Source organism: Passer domesticus, chromosome 9, assembly GCF_036417665.1.
Source record: "Passer domesticus isolate bPasDom1 chromosome 9, bPasDom1.hap1, whole genome shotgun sequence".
NCBI classification, from domain to species: domain Eukaryota; kingdom Metazoa; phylum Chordata; class Aves; order Passeriformes; family Passeridae; genus Passer; species Passer domesticus.
This window is the reverse complement of record NC_087482.1, coordinates 24,446,094-24,461,822: the sequence shown is the minus strand read 5'-3', so window position 1 is coordinate 24,461,822 and position 15,729 is coordinate 24,446,094. Positions and strand designations below refer to the sequence as shown.

The 15,729-nt window shown below is 49.2% G+C and overlaps 1 long non-coding RNA gene across 1 annotated transcript; it reads left to right on the top strand.

Annotated features, from left to right (window-relative positions):
* Positions 1 to 6,024: 6,024 nt before the first annotated feature.
* LOC135307417 (uncharacterized) lies at positions 6,025 to 6,804 on the top strand. Its single transcript, XR_010368135.1, has 3 exons — positions 6,025 to 6,357; positions 6,468 to 6,539; positions 6,627 to 6,804. It is a non-coding gene; the product is annotated as an uncharacterized LOC135307417 (long non-coding RNA).
* The last annotated feature ends 8,925 nt before the right edge of the window (positions 6,805 to 15,729 follow it).

Sequence of the window (15,729 nt, the reverse complement as noted above, 5' to 3'; positions counted from 1 at the left end):
AAATCTTATGAAGTAAATACTGAGAATGAGACGAATGACATCACTGACTAGATCCCAAGGTGTAAGCTCTGCTACCAAGAAGATACACATCTTGGCCCTTTGGCTGCAACCCAAAGGGGCTTTGAGAGAGCTAGAGAGTTAAAACTGCAGAGGATTATTGTCACTGTATCAGTCATCCAAGCCCAAAAAGAATGAGCCATATACACACTCCCAAGTTAGTGCAGTACGCTATAATTTTAACAAATTCAGAATGTGCACTATGAGTAGTAAAAGACACTGCAAAAAAGAAAATGTGAAATAGAGCAAAAAGAATAAAATGGCAAAATTTGTAAGCAATATGTTAAAACTTTTTGTTCTGGAAGAGCTAGAGAAGAAATAAATCCTGAGAGTAGAATAAAGCAAATTGCTCAAGAATTAGAAAACAAGAACATGAGACAGTTATAAAGACACGTTTTAGCAGGCAACATAAGAAAACATGAAAAACTTATTTTACAATATTACCAGCCTTAAACGACTATGGAGTCAAAATATATCTAAATTACAATAAGCACATGCATTGATATAAAAAATATAATTGACAATCCAAAGAAAAGAAATTAAAGATTTAGAATAATCTACCTTCTGAGAAGAGCTGTTAATTTTATGCCCTGACTAGTAGTATGAAAGTGTAGTTGTTAAGTTTTATAAATACTAAACATAAAATTAGAAAATAAGTAAGCTTTGTCAAAGTGTATCCTAAAAGTACAAATTTAATAAATTAATAGAGAAAGGGAGGGATTCTGATAGATTGTATGCACAAATTCATGCTGAGACTACAATAATCTCGCCTAATGAAAATCCTAGCATAACAAAGGAGGGTTCAGGGCAATCAACATGCACCAAAATCCTAGCCTGAATATTCATCCCCAGAAATGCTGATTCCAGAAGATTATTTCTCTGACCAAACCTCAGCAATGTGCATTCGATTTGCATCATCTATAAGATAAATGTGTGCCTCCTAGAATGCATATTGCAGGAGATTTTCCTCTAACAAAGTGAATTTTTTACCAGTTTTGGGGAAACTCTCAGCAAGAGCTGCAGCAAGAAAGGAAAAAATACAAGAATATGCAAAAAGGATAAAAACAACCATAAGAAAGCAGAAAAACTCCTGCCCTCCACACCGCTTGGAGCTTGGAAATGGACAAAAAAGACTTTGAGAGAGCTGTCCCTTCGTGATGCACAGGGGAGAGAAATGCCCCACCTGTCTCACCTGACGCTGTTAGCCTGCTTCAGGGCCAATCTGATATTTGCTTCTAGATTTTCTACGACTGAATTTTAATTATGGAATAAATTCTCCTTATTAATCAAAAAAAGCTAATTCATTTAAAACACGCGGGACTCCTGGAACCCTCATCAGGCAACCCAAAATATCCCTTTGTGCCTCTTCAGGTCCAGGCCCAGATGATCCCACAGAAGGAAATGTGCCCTCAGCCCAGGGATGCTCAGCATGGGCTCCCCCATCCCCTCGGGGCCCCGCCGCTGGGCACAGCAGCCTCTGCCTGGCTCCTGCCTGCCCACACCGTGGCCATCCACGGCTGCTCCTGGACATGGAGCTCAGCCACTGCTGGTGCCGGGTGGGCTTTGCTGCTGCTACCACCCAGACATAACTGTGAAAACTCCAACTCTTTATTTGAATATAAAATGTGGGCCACGCCCTGCCCTGCCAGGCAAGGGCTGCCCACCTTCAGTCCTGGCCGGGGAACAGGACCAGGGGGCTCAGGGGCAGAGGTTCTCGTTGAGGAGCGGTGGGTTTTGGGATGGCCTCGTGACACTGCTGCAGCCATGGCAGGGCAGATAGGGGCAGAAGTGGAGAGCTGAGGTCATGGCTCAAATTCTCGCTACCTGCGTTGTTAGGCTGTTCTTCTGGAGATGGAGAGGAGCACCTGTGAAGAGAGGAGGTGGCTGAGGCCCCAGCTGCCAGTGGCACACAGGGACCCTCCTGCACAGCTGGGCCCAGTCCTGGCCTCCACGGCTGCTCCTGGACATGGAGCTCAGGCAGTGCTGCTGCCAGGTGGGCTTTGCTGGTGCTACCTCCCAGGCACTCGCGTGACAACTGCATCTCTTTATTGCAGCAGAAGAGCTGATTTGGGAAGTGCTGTGCTGCCCCATGTCTTCAGCCCCACTAGCTGCCCACACCCACAGTGGCACTGGGCCGCCCCCAGAAAACTGTCGAATCTGGGCTGTGGCTGCAGGGCACAGTTGCTCTACAGCACAGGTGGACTGCCTTGGGGGTAGGACTGCCCTGAGGGTAGGGACAAGGAACGGGGTGAGGTCTGCTCTATGTTTTCCGAAGGTGATTATTCTACAGACGACCAGGGGCAGGCCAACACTGCACTAAAGGCATACACCAACTTACAAACTTGGCAGGGTCCCAGGGGAGGATACAATCTTTAGCCAATTGGGAGAAACTGAGGGTGGAACACCAGGCGGGGAATACAATATTTAAACCAATTGGGGATTACAGGGGAGGGGAAGAACTTAAACAAACCAATGGGGTTCCGAAGGATACAAAATTGATAGGGAAGTTTCTAGAGCAAGGGGCAGGCTTGGAGAGGGACTGACATGCAATGGGAGGAGGAACAGTGAACAAAAGGGCAGGTCTTTGGAGAGATGGACAAGTGGGGCAAAACCAACAAATGGGGTAAAGGAGCAAGCCCTTGGTAATAAAATATGCTATAACAATAGAAAATAAGGGGAGGGGTATAAAACTGACTGCTAGGACCGAATTACAATCAAAGACATGAACTGCAGTGCCGAAGCTGTGAGTCGAGGTTCAGTTGAGCACTTCCAAATAATTTCCTGGCAGAAACAGATAGCCAGACTTGCCCTTATCACATGCAAACAGAGGGTTCCCCAACAGCAACCCATTCTGAGGCTCTTCTGGGCATGGGAAACACGTGTTGTGGGGTCGGCCGCATCTGTGGGAGCGATGGGGAGCGTGAGCCCGTGCTGTGCTGCACTGCTGAGCTGGCAGCACGCTGGATACGGGCAGGACGTTCTCTTTTTCCCCCAGAGCTGGGGCCTGCAGGCACCTTGCCGCCCCTGGGCACAGGCTGTGCCAGCCAACAAAGCCCAGCAGGCCGGGAGGAGAGCCCGGGGCCAGCGCAGCTGCTTGGGCAGTGGCTGCTGCCAGGGACACGGGCCAAAGCCATCCCTGAGCAGCCACTGCCACCCCTGGCCCTCCCTAACAAATTCTAGGTTACATCTGTAAATTGCATGCTGCACTTTCCTTCATGTTTTTCCCAATACCAGGAAGTTTCTATATATAGTAACGCCCTTGAGAATCTCTGATTATTTCCAGGTTTTCTTTTCTTTTTTTTTTTTTTTTTTTTTTTGAGACAGATGAAACAGTCTTATTGGTTTTAGTTTTGGCAGGTCTGTTTTTTTTTCTCAGCATGATGGTTTACTTATTATCTACATTTAAACTTGTTTTTATTTATGGTTATTTTTGGTCCCCAAGCAATTATTTTGACAGTCTTTTGTTCACTTCTTACTTGATGTTCCATAGATGAACATTTTGGACTCTCTTTTTATAGGAATATAAAAATCTGAGAAAGCTCTATTTTTAATTTTGATAACATTCTCTCTCCCCGCTCCTAGCTTTCACAATGATTGTTTTTGAAACATCACGGAGGATAGATAGAGTTATTTGGGAAATAACCAATAGGCTTGGCTTAACCTGGGTATTGGATTATTATTTTCAGTGCTATAAACCTACATTGCTTCAAGGTTCACACCATGGTCCTGATTTGTGGCTCACTGCATGGATGACTGTCTGAATTAAAACAATGTTTGTGAGGCAGCTGAAGAGCTTAGACCTCAGAGATTAAAATTCCTAGGAAGAGGAGGAGACAGAAGAATGGATAAAATCCTGATTCAAAGGGTTTTTTCTCACTTCTAGTATGCCAGAAGTATGGTAGACTACACCTGTCTTCAAATGTCATTTACTTACAGAACAACTCTCTACAGTGTCAGACTCCAGGAGAAATGACTCAACACTTTGCCTCCCAATGCATCAGCTTTAATTCTAGTGAGAGGTAGGCCTTAATTACAGTCCGATTAGAGCAAATCAACACAGCAGTCTTGCCATTGTGAGAGTGGCAAGAGGAATTTGCTTGTGAACAGATGAATATGTCCCACACAGTAATTAACAAAATTTGCCCTGACTTGGAAGAAAGTAGACAAGGAGCAATGCAGTATTTGGGTTTTATTCAGGGATAAATGGGGCAAGAAGCTGTAACAACTTACCTGTTTTACAGAACACAAGTACTGATATGGCAAGTAATGCACCCACATGAAGGGATCTTCAGGACATTCCTTTATTTCTCTAACCAGGAATGGGCAGCAAAATGCTGGCATTTATCTGAACTGGAAGCCGTGTTGCTCTCCTGTTTCTCCTTGAGCACACTGAGTGTTATTTGCAGACTTCACTGTCCAGCCCATCAATCCTCTCGTGGCCAATTGCTAAATGGCACAAGTACCAAAATACAGGTGCCAGCATAATCAGCCCAGCACTAATGCAGCACTGCTTTGATGGTGCACAGGAGCACAGAATGGCTTGGGTTGGAAGGGACATTTAAAGGCCATCAATCCCAATGCCCTGCAGTGAGCAGGGGACACCTTGAACTAGGTCAGGTTGCTCAGAGCAGGAGCTTGAATGTCTGCAGGGATGGATGTCCACCTCCCTGGGCAACCTGTGCCAGGGTTTCAAAAGCAAATGTGTAAAAAATGTGTTTCTTTCATCTAGTCTGAATTGACCATCTTTTAGATTAAAACCATTCCCTCTCTGTCTGGTCACAAAAGGCTCTACTAAAAATTCTGTCCCATCTCTTTACAAGCCCCCAGAAGGCCCTGAAAGGCAGCAATCACGTGTCCCTGGAGTCTTCTCTCTTCCAGGCTGAACACTGCCAGCTCTCCCAGCCTGTCTCCAAAGCAGAAGGGCTCCAGCCCTCAGAGCATTTTGTCCCTCCTCTGGACTAGATCCAACAGGTCCATGTCCTTCCTGCCTTGGGGACCCAGAGCAGGATGCAGTACTCTGTCGTGGGAGAGATCGAGACACTACAAAGCAACACAGTCCATTTCCAGAAGGCTTCAAACCCTGTTTTTATTCTAGCCTGCATGCTTTTTCTCCATTCTTACAAAGCTCTTAAGTTTATACTTTACACATTGGTCACGAGATACAAACAAAATACTCATTGAAATAGGGAGTTGCAGGTTTCTCTTATTTATCCTTCTTTCTTTCTTGGTTTCCATGTCAATAACCTTGGTAGAAAATTCTTTCAGGGGTTAGCATGGATCCTCTTATCAAATTTCTCGATGGCTCACAGAGGTCACTGTAAAACCTCTTCCACAGTACTCCAGGTGGGGTCTCACCAGAGCAGAGAGGTGGAATCACTTCCTTCAACCTGCTGGGCACTCTCCCTTGGATGCACATGGCTGCCTCATGTCCAGCCTCTCTTCTAGCAGCAACCCCAAGTCCTTGGTGGAGCTGCTCTCCATCCCTTCATGTCCCAGCCTGTGAGATCAGCTGAGCTGGGACTGTGTCACAGCCCTTGGGCAGAGCAGCTGGACAGGATGAGCTCCCTCCCGAAGAAGGCAGATCCAGCTCCCGAAACAACTGCACCCTGGCCATGAGCTCACAGCAGGCTCTGAGGTGCCAGAGGTGCCAGAGCCCCGTGGTTGCACAGCAGCACAAGGAGCCAGCAGTCAGTCCCTGAGCACAACTATTGCGGCAGCAGCGGCGGTGGCAGCAGCGGTGCTGACGTTGGGACAGCGGTGTCAGGACAGCGGTGGCAGCAAGAGCTGCGGGACTGGCGGAGGACAAGGCACCATGGCCCTTGCTCTGCGCCTCCTACTCCTGCTGCTCCTGGCCGTGGCCCTTCCTGCCAGGGCTGCCCAGGCTGCTCTGCTGCAAGCGCGACGAGCAGGTGAGCCGGCAGCCTGGCTGCCCTTTCCCGGGACAGCGCTCCCTGCTCCCTGGGAAGTGCTGGGGATGGTTTTGCCCAGGGCTTTTGGGAGGGTTTCCTCTGTGGGAGGGAGACCCCAGAGGTCTGGGGCTTCCTCAGTTTCCACTCCAAGGATGTTTCACAGAGCTCGGAAATAGTGTGGAGAGTGACCGGGGCAAGGCCATAGCTCCCCATCCCCCGGTACCGCTTTGGTCATGGCCATTGACATCTGGCTCCCATGGCCTTATCCGACCCATCCTCATGAAGAGGAACTACCTTTCTCTAATGTCCTCGAAGAGACAAGACCCAAGACACAGAAGACAAAAAATCCCTGGAGGCAGCCAAACATCTGGACCAGATGATGAGTGCACAGGTGAGACGCCATGGTCAGTGCATTTCCCTCCCTTGCAGTGCCCAGATCCCTAAGGCAGAAGGAGATTCCAGTACACCATGGAAACACTTCTGATCTGTGCTCCCTTCTAGGTGAGGGTGCTGGGATGGCTTCTCCAGCAGTGGGGATGGAAGATGATTTGGAGCCCTTGGGAATTTCTGCAGGTTAGTTCACCAGTTTCCCTCAGAGAATAATTATTGTAAGCCTGGAAGAACAAGGTGACAGAAGCTTCTCTGGCTGTTGAGTTACAGGTGTGTCTGCAGGGAGGACTTTTCAAGCCCCAGGGCTGGATGCTGCACACAATCCCAGCTCCCATGGCAGGGGTGAGTAGTGTGTCCCTGCTGACACCGCAGGCTGAGTCCTATTTTTGTGGGATCCATCCACATGAACTGGAAGTACTTTTAAGGTCCTCCAACAGTCAGTACCAAAGAGGAGACAGCAAGTTCCTGGAGTCAGGAAAACATCTGGGCCAGATGCTGAGTGACCTGGAGAGATGCTGTGGTGGGTGCATTTCCCTCATGCTTCCCCTGGGACTCAGCAGCCAGGGGCTTTGGCTGCACATCTGGACACGCCGTGCCCGGCACAGCGGGAAGGGATCCATGGCAGCCTTGCTGCCGCGCTGCTGCTTTCACGCCCTGCAGGGCTGTTTCCCAGCCTGGCCTGGCTGCAGCTTCTGCCCAGCCTCTGCAGGAAGGCATTTGGCATCTGCTGACAGGGAGCCCAAACTGCACCATGGGCCATGTCCACCCTGAGATCCCTTGCAATTTCCCAGTCTCCAGGCAGATCACAAGAGGTGGTGGTTTGGAGAAGGGAGGGGCCTGTCCAATCCCAAAAGCTCATCTGATTTCGTGATCCTTGTCCATGACTTTCACCAGTGTTAGCTTCTGAAGATGACACCTCCCCAATGGGGAACTGTCCCATCTGATCCATCTGTCCCTTTTCTTTCTCCAGCGATGACCCAAAAACTGGCACAGAAGGTGGCTGTTCCAGGAAGAAGCAGCGGCTCAGTGGCAGCCTCTTCTGCAGGAGAACAGGCAGTTCCAGGCACTGGCACAGCAGGTGATAGCTCCAGTGTCTCTTGAGAGGGCCTGAGCCTGTCCCCTGGGGCTGGGGGAGCTGTCACGGGGCAGGGAGGGCCAGGGGTGGCAGTGGCTGCTCAGGGATGGCTTTGGCCCGTGTCCCTGGCAGCAGCCACTGCCCAAGCAGCTGCGCTGCCCCCGGGCTCTCCTCCCAGCCTGCTGGGCTTTGTTGGCTGGCACAGCCTGTGCCAAGGGCCGGCAAGGTGCCTGCAGGCCCCAGCTCTGGGGGAAACAGAGAACGTCCTGCCCGTATCCAGCGTGCTGCCAGCTCAGCAGTGCAGCACAGCACGGGCTCACGCTCCCCATTGCTCCCACAGACGTTATCAATGAAACAGGAATATATGCCCCGGATCCAGTGCGCTTCCCAAGAATTGTCTGCCCCCAGGATGTGCTCAGGACCGGCATGATAGGCACGGTGTTGACAGTGTTCACTGTGCCACTTGTGCTGATAGGCTGCTATCTTGGCATTCGTAAGCTGTACGAGCTCAGACGGTCAGTTGTTGATTTTTCTCCACAGTTTTCTTATAACTCTACTTCTGGCATTGGTAGCATGACTGGGAGTCATGCTACTGTGGAGTTGTGGCCAGTCCATTGTTGTCCAAAGAACTCTGCTGAGGGTTCTGCTGCTGCCCAGTGCTTCCATTGGCCTCTTAATTGCTGGGCCTTGTTCTGTGGGTGCGCTGGGGCTGCAGCCAGAGCTGGCTCCCACTGAGGCTGCCTGGCCAAGAGCAGCCCCAGGGGCACAGGGCAGAGGCAGAGCAAGTTCTCCACAGTATTTGGGCAGCACAGCTCAGGACAGGACAGGACAGTGCTTATTTAGTACCTCATGTAAAGTTTTACAGTAAGAGTGGTGTTGCAGGTCAAGCAAATTTGCTCCAGATCAGTGTTAAAACAAATCCAACGTGATGAAGGTTTGGCTTTGGCCTTGAGACTTTGCTCTTTGTGTGAGCCCTGCTCTGGATTGATTCCCAGTCAATCTTGGAGCTGGTTTTGGGCGAAGGCTCATCCCAGCCCCGAGCCTTGGCAGTTCTCTGGCCTCAAAGGGAGAGCTGAGGCTGCACTGCACATGACTGGTGTTCAAGGCTCCATTATCAAAGAGTGTTGAGATGTTTAAATTACTGTATTCTTACTACATGGCTTTTGTTATGAAATTCCTTCATTAGTTTTTAAAACGTAATTGTAATAAAACTTCTTTCCCAGTGCTTTTTCCAGTTATTTGATATAGTCATTGATGGCCAAGGTATCCCGTGGCTGAATTAGAAGACTGTAAGTATTATAAAATGAAATAATGTTGACACTCTTAGGTCTTTCACAGACTCCTGAAACTTATGTTGGTTTGATGTGACCAACAGAAGAGTTTGGCTCTGCTTTTAATTGAAACAAGCAGCAGAGCTGGAACCTGTTGAAGAGAGTCTCTTCACAGCTAAAGCAAACTGACAGGGTTCTTTTATTCCAGCTCTAAGCAGGAAGATAAAAATCTCTCAGCAGTTAATACTCCTGACCAGTAACTGATATAAACTAGGCATTTGGGCTGTTTGCTGCCTCACCCCGGAGTTCCTCAGAGTTGCAGCTCCCTGTTCTCTTGGCAGACAGGGGCTGGCTATGGATGACAGTCACGTCTCTGGCCTGGTGCACACCAGGTCCACACATGAGCTGTGGGATCGTCCTTGCACACCCCATCCTGGAAGAACCCAGGTCAGTGATGAGTCTGACACAGTTTGATGCATGGTAGCAAAAGAAGGCAAAATAAAGGCTAGAATTGGTACCATTCTTTAATATGCTTTTGCCACCAACATTATCCAAGTTCCTATGCTTGTTTTCCTGGAGAATTGGCACTCAACAGAGCTTCAGTGCCTTTGATCAAATCAGTCTTAAGAGCAGCTTGGGGCTGGTCAGTCATTTAGATGTCAGTACTGACTGGGGTCCAGGCAACAAAAGAACATAAGCTGCAGGCCACCCATACAGCTTTTCACCTTAATGAGCACAAAGCCTTTATTTTTGCCAACGGAGGGATGTTGGGAGGATTTTTGCACCATTGGGCCAAGGCACAAGGCTGTGGATCTACACAGCACTTTGGTAAGGAGGGGAACACAGGTGGGGGCAATCCAGGCTGTTAGCAGTGCCCCCACCCCCTGATTAGGGACAGCACAATTGCTTTTAGAGCTCCTTAACCAGCTGGTGAAAAAGTCATCTCCTTTTCTTGCCCCCTGCACAATGCCAGGTAAGTTGAACAGAAAATCTGCCTCTTCCTCCATGATTTCTGAGCACCAAAGCAAAGAACCACAAAAAAAACCCAAAAAACCAAAACAAACAACAACAACAACTACAACAACAAAAAAACCCAAACAGCTAAAATACAAATAATTTTTTGACCAGTCAAAGCTTTTTTTAGAACTTTATAAGACTGACTGAGCCAGTGCTGAATTAAGAGTGGAACATGTTATGTGTCTTGCACAAAGTATGGGACAGCTGCTGCCATGCAAACGTGGGTGCAGGGTCAGACCCTTAACTTCAGACACAGCCCTGCCTTCCTGAGGGACAGAAATTCATCTGTTAGAATCCCTTGGAGCTTCTGGAGCTGCTCTTGGCCCTCCTGTGGATAACTGGGTTGCTGTGGAGCACTGGAGAACTTTCAGCTTGGTTCCTGTTATGTATATTATGGTAATTCGTACTGATAGAACACAAATATATATATATAAAAGAATAAAATATCAAACCTTGAAATCACAGTAGCAAGGGAAGAGGGGATTGCTTCACAGGGTGAGGAAACCGCAGCTGGCAGTCGGGTAGGAGGAGTGTCATTAACATAGGAAGTGAACCCAGCCGGCACAGGAGATTGTCGTTCTCACTGGTGTGAACAGGAGGAGGCCCAGCGATGATGGCCCATGGAGATGTTCATCTTAGACAGAGGGGACCATCAAGGACATACATCTGCATACGGGATTCCGGTAACCGAAGAGTGGATACACATCAGTTCCTGCACAAGGTTTTGTCCAGCACAGGACGGAGAATAGAGGCATCATGAATGTGAAAAACCCTGAGGAAAGACAAAGGGACTCTGCCACGGGCTAGAAAAAGAGTATAAGAAGGGATTCTGCCAAGCAGCATTGGTGAACAGGGGGGATTGGGTGCGATAGAAGGCGGATCTGTGTTCACCCAGCTTCCATCCCGGGGTCGGTGCTGTCCTTGATTGTTGGCTGTCGTGGCTGCATATCGGTTGTGAATAAATTTATATTTTATTTTTATTAAATTGGCTGGATCGATTTTTACCTATAACAGTACCCATGTATGGGGGCCTGCAGAATCTAAGCAGCATCTTCCTTGGCCAACAACAGACTGGAAAGGAAAAAACAGCATCAGAAACCTGTGAGATGGAAAACTTTGGGCTGTTTGAGATCAAAAATGTCAACTAAAAATCTCGGTGGTGAAGAACAACCTTTCTCACAAAGATTCCAGTAGAATAAATGACACAGGTGTTGGAATAACAGCCAGTGCCCACAGCAATGACAATTCCTTGGTGAGGAGGGTCCCAATTCCTTGGAGAGTCGGCTGAGTAACGACACTCACAGCCAATGTGGCTACATGTCATCCTCCTTTATTAAGCAACTTTGGCATATTTATCCTTCTCTATACACTGTCGCACGCCACTAGTGCTTAATGCTGATTGGTTAAGTAGCTATATTCACACATACATCTTAATTACTGATTGGTTGTCACGCTATAAGCATCTTTAGCTAAGGTGTGCCAAATGAGCAGCTCCCACGACGAGCTTGGCGCATTTGGTTTCATCCTGACACAATGCTCATTCTTCCTTGTTGTATCTATTTGAGGACAGTGCATGGTCTATCTTGTTCCTGTTTGAGGACGATACATGGTTTTCAGAGTAACTCTGTAATCTGCAGACCAGGGCTGTCCCATTCCCGCAGGAGAATATCATGGCCTTGTTCAGCCAAGAATCCTTCTACACCTTGGAATAAAAGGCAGTGCCCACTGCAAAGACATTTCCCTGTCCTGTGGGCTCCATAAACCACACAAGAACATGGCACTTTTCCTGAGTGCTTCCCAAAGCTTCTCTGCAAGAAGCACTGGAGAAGTGCATGGGGCAAGAGTTGTGCAAGTGCCAGGCTCTTGTGCAGCAGAAAAGTCATAAAATATGAAAGATTCTAGCAACCCAAATAAATCCATCATTTATGGCTTGTAAAGACTCCAGTGAATCTCAGTTGCTTCAGGGCAAAAAGAAACACAGGGCAAACTTTCCCAAGTGTGCTTTCATGACAAGATTTCTGTTTGGCTGCTCCTGTTTGTGGAAGAAGACAAGATTACAAGCTGTCCAGCTGAAGAAGGAAAGGAGGATGTACACTTCCCTGTCATATTTTCCTACTGACAAAGGAATTAAGACCAAGAATTTGGGTAATGGAGGGATAAGACTGGAGTATGGATTAGGGTTTACATCCTAAGATACTTCATTTGCTGAAATAGAAGCACTTTTATTGTACATGGATCTCCTTGCTAAACCTCTTTGTCTACAAACTCCCTTCCTCCATGGCAGAACTGAACAAGCAACATATGTCAGAGCCTCAAGTTAAAAGCTCTGTGATGAGTTAGTTTTAATGGATCCATTACCATTCTGTGGGGTTGCTGTCATGAGGAGCTCAGGTGGCTTTTTGTTGAGATCAAAATCAATGAGCCATTTGTCCCAGCTCCACCTGTCCTGAGGCAGCACTGGCTCCACTGTGCCATTTCTAAATGAAAACAGAATCTCCTAAAGAAGCCAGGCCAAAATCACGAGGGAGTAGTCACAAAAAATAACTTAGGTCGTTTGCTGGGTATTCATCTAACAGATACCACCTTCCCAAAGTCCAGGCTACACTAAACAAGGCTCTTTGCTCTGTAATCAACCTTTCAATTGGTAGTGTTTCATACCCATGCAGAAGAACAAAAAGCCACTTCCACTGTAGAAACATGAGCTGCAGCTATGCAGTAAGTTGTGCTCAGTAGCTGACCTGCTGCTTTAGCTGTGAGGCAGGAGATACTGCCATAAAATTTCACAAGAAAATTTTCAAGTATCTAAAATATGCCGTGTTATGTTATTTTCTACCTCCAATATTGCCTGCACATAGCTTAAGGAAGAAAGGTATTTACCAGCCACCATAGATGAAAAAAATTAAAATGAGAAAAGGGCTTTTAAGGATATCAGAGTGATGGCCACCAGTCATTTTCCAGCTTTGTAGGATTTCAGTTGAAAGTCAATCTAAACAAGCCAGCATATGTCTAGCAAGAAGGAAATCACAGATCATCTCTGCTCCTACACCCAAGCTTTTCTATATCAAAGATGGATGGTATTCTTTTCCAGCTCTCAAGAGATATGTCATAATTTATGAATAAACAAAATATCATGCATAGAAATATTTCATAGATTGTAGCAGCTCCTTTGAGGGGAGCTCCCCGGGGAGTCCCCGGAGGGCCCCCTGGGCTGTGAGTTCGCTGGCAGCAGCAGGCACGCAAGGAGACTCCACACGGCTTCTGAGGATGCTGATTAGATGAGGGTTTATTGGGGGACCCAGCCCCGGGAGTAACATGGTTTCAGAGGGAGAAGGGAGAAAGGGAAAGAGAGGGGGAGAGAGGGGGAGCCTAGGGGAGAGATGGGCCATGAGAGAATCTGGTCTTCCTCGCACAGCTTAAGAGGGAAATTCAGTGTAGGTGTGAAATAAGGTTTGGGCAAATGGGATTGTAGATTCATGGGACTTCAGGGGAGGAACACAGCTTGGAATAAACCATATATTTTCAAGAGGTACATTTTTGAGACAGAGCATACAATTTGAATAAAATGCAACACTACAATAGATTATTAAGATAGATAGATGATAGATAGATAGATAGATAGATAGATAGATAGATAGATAGATAAATGGATTGACAAGGCAGATAGAGATAGATGAATGCACTTGCCTGTATCACTTTGTATAGAAAGGGAGGGGGAAGTGACAGGTTATTCTTTTCCACACATGGGAAACTATCTTTTTCCCAGAAAATTCAGCTTCCTTCTTCAGTGACCACCAGGGTATCTGAAGACCCCACCAAGAAGGCCCTGTGATGCCAATGGCCTGTGCATCCAGTAAGTCAAGAAAGTAAGGCCTGCCTCTTAATACTACAGTGGTGTTAAAGAGGTTTATTCTCGGTTTTTGGTACCAAGAGGAACAAACTGAAACCAGTTACTGTAAAATGCCTTCACAAGCACCAGTGCAAATCACAGACAAAGGAAGGATGAAGCCAAGGTGTCCCACAACCATGGCCCAAGCAGCCAGAGATCCTCCTTCAACCCTGGCTGCATTGAAGCCCCACTGACTGCCAAGAAGAAAAGCGCCCTACTGAGAGCAAGCAAACTTAACCCTCTGCCAGGACACAAATTTAGAGGGAAAAAAATTTGAAATCCCTACATCACCAGACACAGTTCCCAGTGAGAAGGGTTGGAACACTCTGCCCCCCAGCACTTCCCCGGCAGGCAGGTTCACAAAGGTGCTGGGAGCTAAGCTGTGCCCTGCGAGGGAACAGAGCCAGCCTCCCTTCAGTGGGAGAAGGCGCGGCCTCAGCTGTAGCCCCGGGTGCCTGCGGTGGCCCAGGGCACGGCCATGGCTGTCAATGTGTTGGGCTGCAGCACAGGGCAGGCCGGAGCTCAGCAGCCTCAGCAGAGCCCAGGGCCGCGGCCCTTCCCTGCCGGGGCCCGAGCCTGGCCCGGCCCGGCCCGGCCTGAGCAGCCCGGCCTGGCCCAGGGGATGGGCTGCGCCCGCCCGCTGTGCCCACAGGCTGGGCCCAAGCCTTTGCAAGAGGCTTTCTCCCAGCTTGGCAAAACCTCGGCCAAGTGTCCCTGTGCTTTGCTGAGAAGAGTAAAAACCCCATCAAATTTAACCCTGCTGCCCAACGCATGAGGGATCCCTGCACACCTGAGGAGAGGCCATCAATACTCCTTTGTGCCTCATGAGGGATCCCTGCACCCCTCAGCAGGGACACCAAAATATCCCTGTGTGCCTCTTCAGGTCCAGGCCCAGATGATCCCCCAGAAGGAAATGTGCCCTCAGCCCAGGGACGCTCAGCATGGGCTCCCCCATCCCCTCGGGGCCCCGCCGCTGGGCACAGCAGCCCCTGCCTGGCTCCTGCCTGCCCACACCGTGGCCATCCACGGCTGCTCCTGGGCATGGAGCTCAGCCAGTGCTGGTGCCGGGTGGGCTTTGCTGCTGCTACCACACGAACATAGCTGCGAAAACTCTATTTCTTTATTTAAATATAAAATGTGGGCCAAGCCCTGCCCTGGCAGACAACGGCTGCCCGCCTTCAGTCCTGGCCAGGGAACAGGACCAGGGGGCTCAGGGGCAGAGGGTCTCATTGAGGAGGGGTGGGTTTTGGGATGCCTCATGATGCTCATGCAGCCACTGCAGGTCAAAGAGGGGCGGAAGTGAAGAGCTGGGGTAAACTATCAGGTTGTCATTGCCTCTGTTTTTAGGCTGGTCTTCTGGAGATACACAGGCGCACCTGTGAAGAGAGGAGGTGGCTGAGGCCCCAGCTGCCAGTGGCACACAGGGACCCTCATGCACAGCAGGGCCCAGAGCTGGCAAGGCTCCCCAGCACGGCTGGAGCTGCTGGCACAGCTGGGCCCAGGTGGACAGCTGCCCCTCAAGGCCCCGGCCAGCAGGGCACGGCTCTGGGCAGGGTCCCTGGCCAGGAGCGGGCCCCAGAGCACCTCTGCCTTTCAAGGGCAATCTCGGCCCTGCTCTTTCTCCTCCCCACCTCCCTCTGCCTCTGCCCCGTGCCCCTGGGGTTGCTCTTGGCCAGGCAGCCTCAGTGGGAGCCAGCTCTGGCTGCAGCCCCAGCGGGGCCCCCAGGACAAGCCCCAGCAATTGAGAGGCCAATGGAAGCACTGGGCAGCAGCAGAACCCTCAGCAGAGTTATTTGGAAAATCATGGACTGGCCACAACTCCACTGCAGACTCTCTGGGAATGTTCCCTGACTATGAGCAGCCTGTAAAGGAAGCTGTTTGAGGTGGAGAATCGCAAAACACTCACAATTTTCTCTTCCAGCAATACCAGATTCCTGCACAGCACATCATCAGGCACAGTGCCGCACCAGCCACAATGGCCATCAACTTAATCAAACAAGGTGTTCCCCAGCAGAAAACTCTTCTCATGCTTTTCCAGATGATGTCAGAATGTGTTGAGGTGCTGTCTGCATCTGTTGGAGCAATGGGGAGCGTGAGCCCGTGCTGTGCTGCACTGCTGAGCTG